The following is an 11,938-nucleotide window of genomic DNA, read 5'->3' on the forward strand; positions in this document are numbered from 1 at the left end:
TTGCTGGTATATCTTAACAATGTTCCTGGTATATCTTAACAATGTTGCTGGTATATCTTAACAATGTTCCTGGTATATCTTAACAATGTTCCTGGTACATCTTAACAATGTTGCTGGTATATCATAACAATGTTGCTGGTATATCTTAACAATGTTGCTGGTATATCTTAACAATGTTGCTGGTATATCTTAACAATGTTGCTGGTATATCTTAACAATGTTGCTGGTATATCTTAACAATGTTGCTGGTATATCTTAACAATGTTGCTGGTATATCTTAACAATGTTGCTGGTACATCTTAGTAATATTGCTAGTACATCTTAACAATGTTGCTGGTATATCTTAACAATGTTCCTGGTATATCTTAACAATGTTGCTGGTATATCTTAACAATGTTGCTGGTATATCTTAACAATGTTGCTGGTATATCTTAACAATGTTCCTGGTATATCTTAACAATGTTGCTGGTATATCTTAACAATGTTGCTGGTATATCTTAACAATGTTGCTGGTATATCTTAACAATGTTGCTGGTATATCTTAACAATGTTGCTGGTATATCTTAACAATGTTGCTGGTATATCTTAACAATGTTGCTGGTATATCTTAACAATGTTGCTGGTATATCTTAACAATGTGCTGGTATATCTTAACAATGTTGCTGGTATATCTTAACAATGTTGCTGGTATATCTTAACAATGTTGCTGGTATATCTTAACAATGTTGCTGGTATATCTTAACAATGTTGCTGGTATATCTTAGTAATATTGCTAGTACATCTTAACAATGTTGCTGGTATATCTTAACAATGTTGCTGGTATATCTTAACAATGTTGCTGGTATATCTTAACAATGTTGCTGGTATATCTTAGTAATATTGCTAGTACATCTTAACAATGTTGCTGGTATATCTTAACAATGTTGCTGGTTATCTTAACAATGTTGCTGGTATATCTTAGTAATATTGCTAGTATATCTTAACAATGTTGCTGGTATATCTTAACAATGTTGCTGGTATATCTTAACAATGTTGCTGGTACATCTTAGTAATATTGCTAGTACATCTTAACAATGTTGCTGGTATATCTTAGTAATGTTCCTGGTATATCTTAACAATGTTCCTGGTATATCTTAACAATGTTGCTGGTATATCTTAACAATGTTGCTGGTATATCTTAACAATGTTGCTAGTACATCTTAACAATGTTGCTGGTATATCTTAACAATGTTGCTGGTATATCTTAACAATGTTGCTGGTATATCTTAACAATGTTGCTGGTATATCTTAACAATGTTGCTGGTATATCTTAACAATGTTGCTGGTATATCTTAACAATGTTGCTGGTATATCTTAACAATGTTGCTGGTATATCTTAACAATGTTCCTGGTGTATCTTAACAATGTTGCAGGTATATCTTAACAATGTTGCTGGTACATCTTAACAATGTTGCTGGTACATCTTAACAATGTTGCTGGTATATCTTAACAATGTTGCTGGTATATCTTAACAATGTTCCTGGTATATCTTAACAATGTTGCTGGTATATCTTAACAATGTTGCTGGTATATCTTAACAATGTTGCTGGTATATCTTAACAATGTTGCTGGTATATCTTAACAATGTTGCTGGTATATCTTAACAATGTTGCTGGTATATCTTAACAATGTTGCTGGTATATCTTAACAATGTTGCTGGTATATCTTAACAATGTTGCTGGTATATCTTAACAATGTTGCTGGTATATCTTAACAATGTTGCTGGTATATCTTAACAATGTTGCTGGTATATCTTAACAATGTTGCTGGTATATCTTAACAATGTTGCTGGTATATCTTAACAATGTTGCTGGTATATCTTAACAATGTTGCTGGTATATCTTAACAATGTTGCTGGTATATCTTAACAATGTTGCTGGTATATCTTAACAATGTTGCTGGTATATCTTAACAATGTTGCTGGTATATCTTAACAATGTTGCTGGTATATCTTAACAATGTTGCTGGTATATCTTAACAATGTTGCTGGTATATCTTATTCATGTTGCTGGTATATCTTAACAACGTTGCTGGTATATCTTAACAATGTTGCTGGTATATCTTAACAATGTTGCTGGTATATCTTAACAATGTTGCTGGTACATCTTAACAATGTTGCTGGTATATCTTAACAATGTTGCTGGTATATCTTATTCATGTTGCTGGTATATCTTAACAACGTTGCTGGTATATCTTAACAATGTTGCTGGTATATCTTAACAATGTTGCTGGTATATCTTAACAATGTTGCTGGTATATCTTATTCATGTTGCTGGTATATCTTAACAACGTTGCTGGTATATCTTAACAATATTGCTGGTATATCTTAATAATGTTGCTGGTATATCTTAACAATGTTGCTGGTATATCTTAACAATGTTGTGTCAGCATAGTTGCTGATCCCTGTGTTGTATAGCATATCAGTATCATCCATATGCTTTAGATAGGAGATCCCTAGGCCTGTGACTGTTTGTGTGACGTCACGGGATGCGCATGTGTACGTTCGTACCTCTGCCTCCCTCTCAGTCGGCGTTTGACACAAGCTAGGACAGGCAGAGGCTGGGCTCCATTTTCCATCATCACAGTCTGACAATATATCGCTACCATCCAACAAGTGTGTCTACCTTCAACCCTCGATATCTCCTTTTAAGAACCCCTACGATAGTTGCTGGTATATCTTAACAATGTTGCTGGTATATCTTAACAATGTTGCTGGTATATCTTAATAACATTGCTGGTATATCTTAACAATATTGCTGGTATATCTTAATAATGTTGCTGGTATGCCTTAATAATATTGCTGGTATATCTTAACAATGTTGCTGGTATATCTTAATGATGTTGCTGTTATATCTTAACAATGTTGTTGGTATATCTTAACAATGTTGTTGGTATATCTTAAAAATGTTGCTGGTATATCTTAATAATGTTGCTGGTCTATCTTAACAATGTTGCTGGTATATCTTAGTAATATTGCTAGTATGTCTTACCAATGTTGCTGGTATATCTTAACAATGTTGCTGGTATATCTTAACAATGATGCTGGTATATCTTAACAATGTTGCTGGTATATCTTAACAATGTTGCTGGTATATCTTAACAATGTTGCTGGTATATCTTAACAATGTTGCTGGTATATCTTAACAATGTTGCTGGTATATCTTAGTAATATTGTTAGTATATCTTAACAATGTTGCTGGTATATCTTAGCTATGTTGCTGGTATATCTTAACAATGTTGCTGGTATATCTTAATGATGTTGCTGTTATATCTTAACAATGTTGCTGGTATATCTTAACAATGTTCCTTGTATATCTTAATAATGTTCCTGGTATATCTTAAGAGTGTTGCTGGTATATCTTAACAATGTTGCTGGAATATCTTAACAATGTTGCTGGTATATCTTAACAATGTTGCTGGTATATCTTAACAATGTTGCTGGTATATCATAGAAATATTGTTAGTATATCTTAACAATGTTGCTCGTATATTTTAACTATGTTGATGGTATATCTTAACAATGTTGCTGGTATATCTTAACAATGTTGCTGGTATATCTTAACAATGTTGCTGGTATATCATAGAAATATTGTTAGTATATCTTAACAATGTTGCTGGTATATCTTAACTATGTTGATGGTATATCTAAATAATGTTGTTGGTATATCTTAACAATGTTGCTGGTATATCTTAACTATGTTGATGGTATATCTTAACAATGTTGCTGGTGTATCTTAACAATGTTGCTGGTGTATCTTAACAATGTTGCTGGTGTATCTTAACAATGTTGCTGGTATATCTTAACAATGTTGCTGGTAAATCTTAACAATGTTGTTACTGGTATATCTTAACAATGTTGTTACTGGGAAATCTTAACAATGTTGTTACTGGTGTATCTTCACAATCTTGCTGCTGATATATCTTAATGTTGCTCCTTGTATATCTTAACAATATTCCTATAAGGTACATTTCTGAATATAAATATGTTCTCATACAATAAGACAACATTAAACGGGTGATATCACAATATGCAAAACAACACTGAAAAAAATAGTGAACATCCAAGCGATTTCGTGATTTCTCTCACTGATATTGTGAGAACTTCCGAAAGCGCTGGGATGTTCACAATATTTTCATAAGTGGTTGTTTTGCATGTGTACTCGTGTTACATTTGTGCAGTAGCATAGGATTTTATCTAAATTAAGTAAATTATACTGAATGGAGGTGTCATTCATTATGTTGTGGTAGCAAGTGGTTGTGGAGACAGTGGTAGCAAGCGTTACCTGGAGGTCGATTCGGGGGTCAACGCTCCCGCAGCCCAGCTCTTGACCAGGCCTCCCAGTGGATTAGGGCCTGATCAACCAGGCTGTTACTGCTGGTCGTACATAATCCAATGTATGAACCGCAGCCCGGCTGATCTGGTATTGATTTTAGATATCTGTCCAGTTCCCTCTTGAAGGCAGCTAGGGTGGGAGGCTGTTGAACAGTCTTCGACCCCAGACGCTTAATGTACTTTCTCCTAGTATACTCATGGCACCTCTGTTTACACTTGGTATGTTGCACCGTCTCCCTAGTCTTTTGCTTCCTTAGTGAGTGATTTATATGTGCAGATTTGGGACCAGTCTTTCTAATACATTTTTAGGTGTAGATAATGATGTAAGTCTCTTACCTGCGTTCCAAGGAGGACAGGTGAAGAAACCCCAAACTTTCCCAGTAAGGAAAGTGCTTGACTCAACTTACACGTGACTTGAAGGTTCTCTGTACATTCACTAGGTCTGAACAAAGCTGATAGTGTAAAGTAGTGTTCCAGCCTAGAGAGAACAAGTGAGTTAAAAAGGATCATTGGTTTGGCATTTCTTGTTATGAAAGTTCTGTTTATCCGTCCTATCATTTTCTTCGCAGATGTGATAGTGACACTATAGTTGTCCTTGAAGGTGAGATTCTCTGATATCAACATTCCCAAAATAGTGGAGGTGTTGAAACATGTGGTTGTGGAGACACTGGTAGCAAGTATTAGGTAGGAAGTGCAAGTGTTGGAGGAGGTGATGAAACAAGTGACAAGGGAGGCAAAGGTAGATACTAGCAAGTGGTAGAAGAGGGGTGACAGCAAATAATGGTGTAGAGAGTTGTTGTACAGTGTGAGGTAGTGGTTGTGCAGTGTGTGATACCAGCTGTACAGTGTGTGCTGACTGAACATTGGGTGGTAGTGGTTGTACAGTGTGTGGTAGTGGTTCTATAATACTCATCTATATGTGGTTGCAGGGGTTGAGTCATAGCTTCTGGCCCCGCCTCTTCACTGGTAGATACTAAGTCACTCTCTCCCTGTTCCATGAGCTTCATCATGATTCTTCAACTGTTTGACGAAGGCACCTTGAAGTTGGCAGTACTGCCAGAAAACCAGTAAAGAAACAGCTATTGACTGCTGCTATGAACCAGAACAAAAGGATAAAAAAAGGCTGCAGAGGGCACTTGATCATAAAGGATAGATGATAGATAATTGAAGTTATTTTTTAGATGAGACACATTTTGAAGTACATGGGTACAGATCAATGATAGTGAGACGAAGCAAAGACGAACCTCTTCGAAATGGACACATTGATCAAGTGCCAAAACGCCCACCTACAAGAAAAATTTGGAGTAGGTTTACTGCTAAAGACCCTGGGCTGCTTGCTATTGTTGAGGGAACGATGAACAGTGACAAATACAAGGCAATCCTGGCAACTCATTTGCTTCCCATTGTGGAAAGAGACTTTCCTGATGGAGAAGGCATTTTTCAACAGGATCTTGTTCCAAGCCACATTTCCTGTAAATTAGCCTGGAAACTCTCTCGACCTGAACCCAGTTGAGAATCTGTGGGCAATAACCAAACGCAGGCTCGCGAAATAGGACTGTTCAACTGTGGAGAAGCCGATTGCCGCTGTTATTAGGAGCTGGTACCATGACGAAGAACTTGCCAAAATGTGTTCAACATTGGTGGACTCTGTGTCAAAGCGTGTAACAAAGGGTAATCATATCTCCTATTAAATCAAAACGTGAAAGCCAAGGGAAGTCATATCTCTTATTAAATCAATTATCTGTCATATCATTGCCATGTATTTTTAAAATAAACATTAATTTTCCAAATAAATATCTTATTTCATCACTGTCCATTTAATTTGGACACTACTGTAAAAGCTGTTGCTTCTTATGAAGCGAAACTAAGCTTATTTTTTATCATTTCGTATAACCTATAACATCGGTAGTAGTGACTAGACACATGAACTGTCACACATCAGTAGGTTGGCACATCTGTTGTTCCAGCCCAATGCCAGGGTCGGCGCCACTCTCAGGCTGGGCAGGTCTCAGGTTGCACGAGACTCGGGTTGGACGAGTCTCATGTTGGATGAGTCTCAGGTTGTACGACCTCTTCAAGGGTGGCTCCTTGGCGTGGTGAAGAGGCTCTTGGTCTGAGGAATTAGACCTGTCGGTCTCCTTCCTCAGAGTGAACCTAATTACCCCCCAATTCCCCCTTCCCTATCCCATCCTCTTCATCCTCCCCTTTTTCCTTTCTTCCTCCTCCCCACCCCTCCCTTTTGCCATTCCTCTTTTTGGCCTTTGGGATTTTTCCCACAGGCGTGCTACTTCCTAGGTAGGGGAAAGGGTACCGGGGTCCATCTCATTCCGTTGAGGTTCTTCGCAGTGGCGTAGTTTGCTTTGGAATCTGGATCGCCTGGGGATGTTCTGATCCCTCTCCGGTATCCCGAAGAGTGGCTTTGGGTGTCTTTCGGGCGACAGGTGTATCTCTGGAAGCCATCTTTCGGATTCCGGGGGTGGTGGCCGAAAGAGGTATGCTTTGTGGTGGATATCCGGCCGCCCTCTCTTTTGTCCACCGAGGTAGCTCGGCGGATGTGAGGTTGCTATCCCGGATTGCTGGTTTACTGGCATGAAGGGTAGAGTATGGCACAGGTTCCATGCTGCATCTGCGATACTTGCGGTGCTGAGGTCCTGTTGGGCGTGGAGGGAGATTTCCGGCCTTTTCATTCCTCCTGGGAACTATTCCTCCCCGCTCCCCCCTTTTTTTCTTCTTTTTTTCTTTTTCTTTTCTTTTCTTCTTTTTTTTCTTAAAAACAAAAAGAAAGAAGTAACCTAACCATGGAAAACCCAGTCCATGACCCTGCTACCCCCGGGCCCCTTCTTGATACCGCACCCCATTCTGACCCTGCCTCGTTTTTTGACCACTCTTCGGACACTCCTGATGCCCCTGTACCTCTTGCTGGTGCTGTTTCCTCCCCCGCTTCAGGTACCAGGGTTTCGACTGACTTCTTCGATTTGTCTGACCTCTGCTCTACTTTAACTATGCTTCTGGCCTCTCCCTCTACGGTACGGCAATTTTCGAATCACCAGCCTGTTTCACGTCAGACCAACTCCGGTCCCACTCCTAAACGCCAGCGACAATCTCCTGATGATGTTACTTCGTTACCTTCCCATTCTACTCGGAAAAGACCGACACGTCATGCACTCCCTCTCCGCGCTCAGTTTCGGACCACACAATGGACTAAATTCTTTACTTTAAGACCGACTTCTTCTTCTGCCTATCTTTCCGACCATAGTATTGACAAAGCACTCCTGCGCCATGTTGGTAGAGATATTTCATTTCATGCTCTCAAGAGCTGTACGTGCATCATCACTATCCAGAATGCTACCCAAGCTCATGATCTTTCTTTCCTTTAGCATATCGATACTACTCCTATCACTATTGAAAAACATCTTTTTCTCAATTCTTGTAGTGGTACTATCATTCTGCCACATACCATAGTCCAACAGAATATCCAGACATGTGGCAATGACATCCTTGAACAGCTGGAACTCCAGGATCTCCCAATCCTCAAAGTAGACACTTATGTCCTTTCTGCCCGCGGGCAGAGACAATACCCTTGCAATGTGGCCCGATTAACTTTCGACAGCCATGAACTCCTGTCCTCTGTTTATGTTGCGGGACATCGGTTACAAGTTCGAAAGGTGATCCCTACATCGCAACAGTGTAGATATTGCTGGCGTTTTGGTCACCCAGCGAAATATTGGAGATCTATAGCCGAATGCCCAGTCTGTGGTGCCAACGACCATTCTAATACATCTTGCAGTCGACCTCCCTCTTGCCTTAATTGTCATGAGGCTCACCCTTCGTACTCTCGCCATTGCTAGGTCTACTTAAGTGAGCATAAAATCCGTTGCCTCAAAAAGGCAGAAGGTCTCCCTTATGCTATGGCAGTTTCTCATCTCCACATCCAAGGGAGACTACCCCGTGTTTCTTATTCTCGTGTTTCAAAACGTCCCCCCACTTCTGGGGTCCCATCTTCTGCAGCCTCCTCTGTGGTTACCCCTCCCATAGCCACTCCAGTATCTAATTCTTTTGCTGTCCTGGGCTCTGACATCCCTCCTACAACACCTCAGTCTGTTCTCACATCTTCGCATCCTTCCTCACAAGCCCCGGTATCGACAAGACCTCGTACGACACCTTATACCAATCGCCCCTCTACTTCTCCGAAGTCCAAAAAATCCCCATTGCTCAAATCTTCTTTGCCCCCTCCTTCCCTTCTTCCCCCTCCGCATTTTACCTTTCCAGTCTCTGTGCCTAGTTCTTCCCCTCTCTCTGGCTCTATTACAAGTGTGGTTCACCCTCCTCCTCGTACTATGCCTTCCACCCTCGTCCCCTCCCAATTTTCTTCCTCTTCTGTCCCCTCCCACACTTCTTCTCCAGTCCCCTACACTCTTTCGTCCCCCTTCACTTTGGTACAGTCCATTACTGTCCCAATCTTTGCTCACCCTCCTCCTTCTACCTCCAATATTGTCTCCCATACGTCTTTCAATTCAGAAACACTTGAAGCCATTTCAGAATATATTGCAGAGACTAAACCTTCAATGGACACTGATCCACCTCCTGTTCCTTCTCTTCCCTCTCCTCCATCTCCACAACTCCATTCTTCGCAACGCTCCTTTCCTTCACTGCTTGAACGTCTTCCATTGCCTCCTCACGTTGACTTTTCTAACCCCTCTAGTCCGTAGGTGCCCTTCCCTACGAATTCCTGGTATTTTCTTCATTGCCAATCATGGTCTATTTACAGTGGAATATCCGCGGCCTCAGGGGTAATCGGTGTGAGCTTCAGATGTTGCTTTCCAGGTTTTCCCCTGTTGGTGCTTGCTTACAAGAACCAAAATTACACTCAGCTGTTTTCCAACCTATCTCAGGCTATAATTTATTGTATTCTTCGGATCCTTTCTCAGATGGGACCTTTAATGAAAGTGCCCTTCTTCTACGCAATGATATTCCGTACTGTCAACTATTTGTCCATACCTCGCTGCATTACACTGCAGCCCGTATCCACTTGAATAAGTGATTTACAATATGTTCTTTATATCTCTCTCCTTCTCGAGCATTTTTCTATCCCAGATTTTGCCTTTCTTGTTCCATCCTTACCACCATCACTTCTGTTACTTGGCAATTTTAATGCCCACCATTTCCTCTGGGGGGCGGGGGTCTCATTGTGTCTCACGTGGCATCCAGTTGGAGGCTTTTCTCGCCTCTCACCCTCTCCATGTTTTAAATACGGGTACTCCCACCCATTTTGATCCTCGTACTCATACTCTCTCTTTCATCGATCTATTGGTCTGCTCTTCCTCCACTGCACTAGATTTCGCCTGGTCTGTCCTACCGAACTTACATGACAGCGATCATTTTCCAATCATTCTTACTTCTCTTTCATATTGACCACCTTTCCGTAGCCCTCGCTGGTAATTTGATGGGGCAAACTGGGACCTTTACTCGCAACTCACTGCTTTTAGTGAGGTTCCTTCTTCATCCTCCAGTGATGAGTTCCTACACCTCTTCTCGACGTCAGTTTTCACCGCAGCTTCTCATTCTATACCCCAAACCTCAGGCAGGCATTCTCAGAAGTGCGTGCCTTGGTGGTCTCCTGCTTGTACTTATGCAGTACGTTTGAAACGTGCTGCATGGGGCAGGTACCGGTACAATAGAACCGATGAGAGACTTCTTGATGGACCAAACTCACTGGTGGGCGGTGCAGCAGCCACATATACACCACCTGGACCACACTCACTGGTGGGCGGTGCAGCAGCCACATATACACCACCTGGACCACACTCACTGGTGGGTGGTGCAGCAGACACATATACACCACCTGGACCAGACTCACTGGTGGGCGGTGCAGCAGCCACATATACACCACCTGGACCAAACTCACTGGTGGGCGGTGAAGCAGACACATATACACCACCTGGACCAAACTCATTGGTGGGCGGTGCAGCAGCCACATATACACCACCTGGACCAAACTCACTGGTGGGCGGTGCAGCAGCCACATATACACCACCTGGACCAAACTCACTGGTGGGCGGTGCAACAGCCACATATACACCACCTGGACCAAACTCACTGGTGGGCGGTGCAGCAGCCACATATACACCACCTGGACCAAACTCACTGGTGGGCGGTGCAGCAGCCACATATACACCACCTGGACCAAACTCACTGGTGGGCGGTGCAGCAGCCACATATACACCACCAGGACCAAACTCACTGGTGGGCGGTGCAGCAGCCACATATACACCACCTGGACCAAACTCACTGGTGGGCGGTGCAGCAGCCACATATACACCATCTGGACCACACTCACTGGTGGGCGGTGCAGCAGCCACATATACACCACCTGGACCAAACTCACTGGTGGGCGGTGCAGCAGACACATATACACCACCTGGACCAAACTCACTGGTGGGCGGTGCAGCAGCCACATATACACCACCTGGACCACACTCACTCGTGGGCGGTGCAGCAGCCACATATACACCACCTGGACCAAACTCACTGGTGGGCGGTGCAGCAGCCACATATACACCACCTGGACCACACTCACTGGTGGGCGGTGCAGCAGCCACATATACACCATCTGGACCACACCCACTGGTGGGCGGTGCAGCAGCCACATATACACCACCTGGATCAAACTCACTGGTGGGCGGTGCAGCAGCCACATATACACCACCTGGACCAAACTCACTGGTGGGCGGTGCAGCAGCCACATATACACCACCTGGACCACACTCACTGGTGGGCGGTGCAGCAGCCACATATACACCATCTGGACCACACTCACTGGTGGGCGGTGCAGCAGCCACATATACACCATCTGGACCACACTCACTGGTGGGCGGTGCAGCAGCCACATATACACCACCTGGATCAAACTCACTGGTGGGCGGTGCAGCAGCTACATATACACCATCTGGACCACACTCACTGGTGGGCGGTGCAGCAGCCACATATACACCACCTGGACCACACTCACTGGTGGGCGGTGCAGCAGCCACATATACACCACCTGGACCAAACTCACTGGTGGGCGGTGCAGCAGCCACATATACACCACCTGGACCAAACTCACTGGTGGGCGGTGCAGCAGACACAGTAAGTAACGTCACTGATGACTGATCATAGTGATGCCAGGGCGATTAAGGGTTTTTCCAAAACATCATAAATAAAATTGTAGATTATACACAAATAACCCGCACATAAAAGAGAGAAGCTTACGACGACGTTTCGGTCCGACTTGGACCATTGACAAAGTCACACTAACAGAGGTGGAGCAGGACGGCTATATATAGGCAGGAAGAGGTGGTAGTAGTAGTAGTAGTAGTAGTACAAGAATTGTATATAATACCGACAGGATGAAATTAAGACACATGCACAACACCCGGGCATCCCCATCGTAGACGTTTCGCCATCCAGCCAGCCACTGGATGGCGAAACGTCCACAACAAAGACAACCAGACGCCGCACATGTGTCTCAATTTCAACAGTGGTTGTAGTAGAAGAGGTAGTAGTAGTGGTAGCGGAAGAAGTGGG

This window comes from Cherax quadricarinatus, unplaced genomic scaffold (genome assembly GCF_038502225.1).
Source record: "Cherax quadricarinatus isolate ZL_2023a unplaced genomic scaffold, ASM3850222v1 Contig833, whole genome shotgun sequence".
Classification (NCBI taxonomy): domain Eukaryota; kingdom Metazoa; phylum Arthropoda; class Malacostraca; order Decapoda; family Parastacidae; genus Cherax; species Cherax quadricarinatus.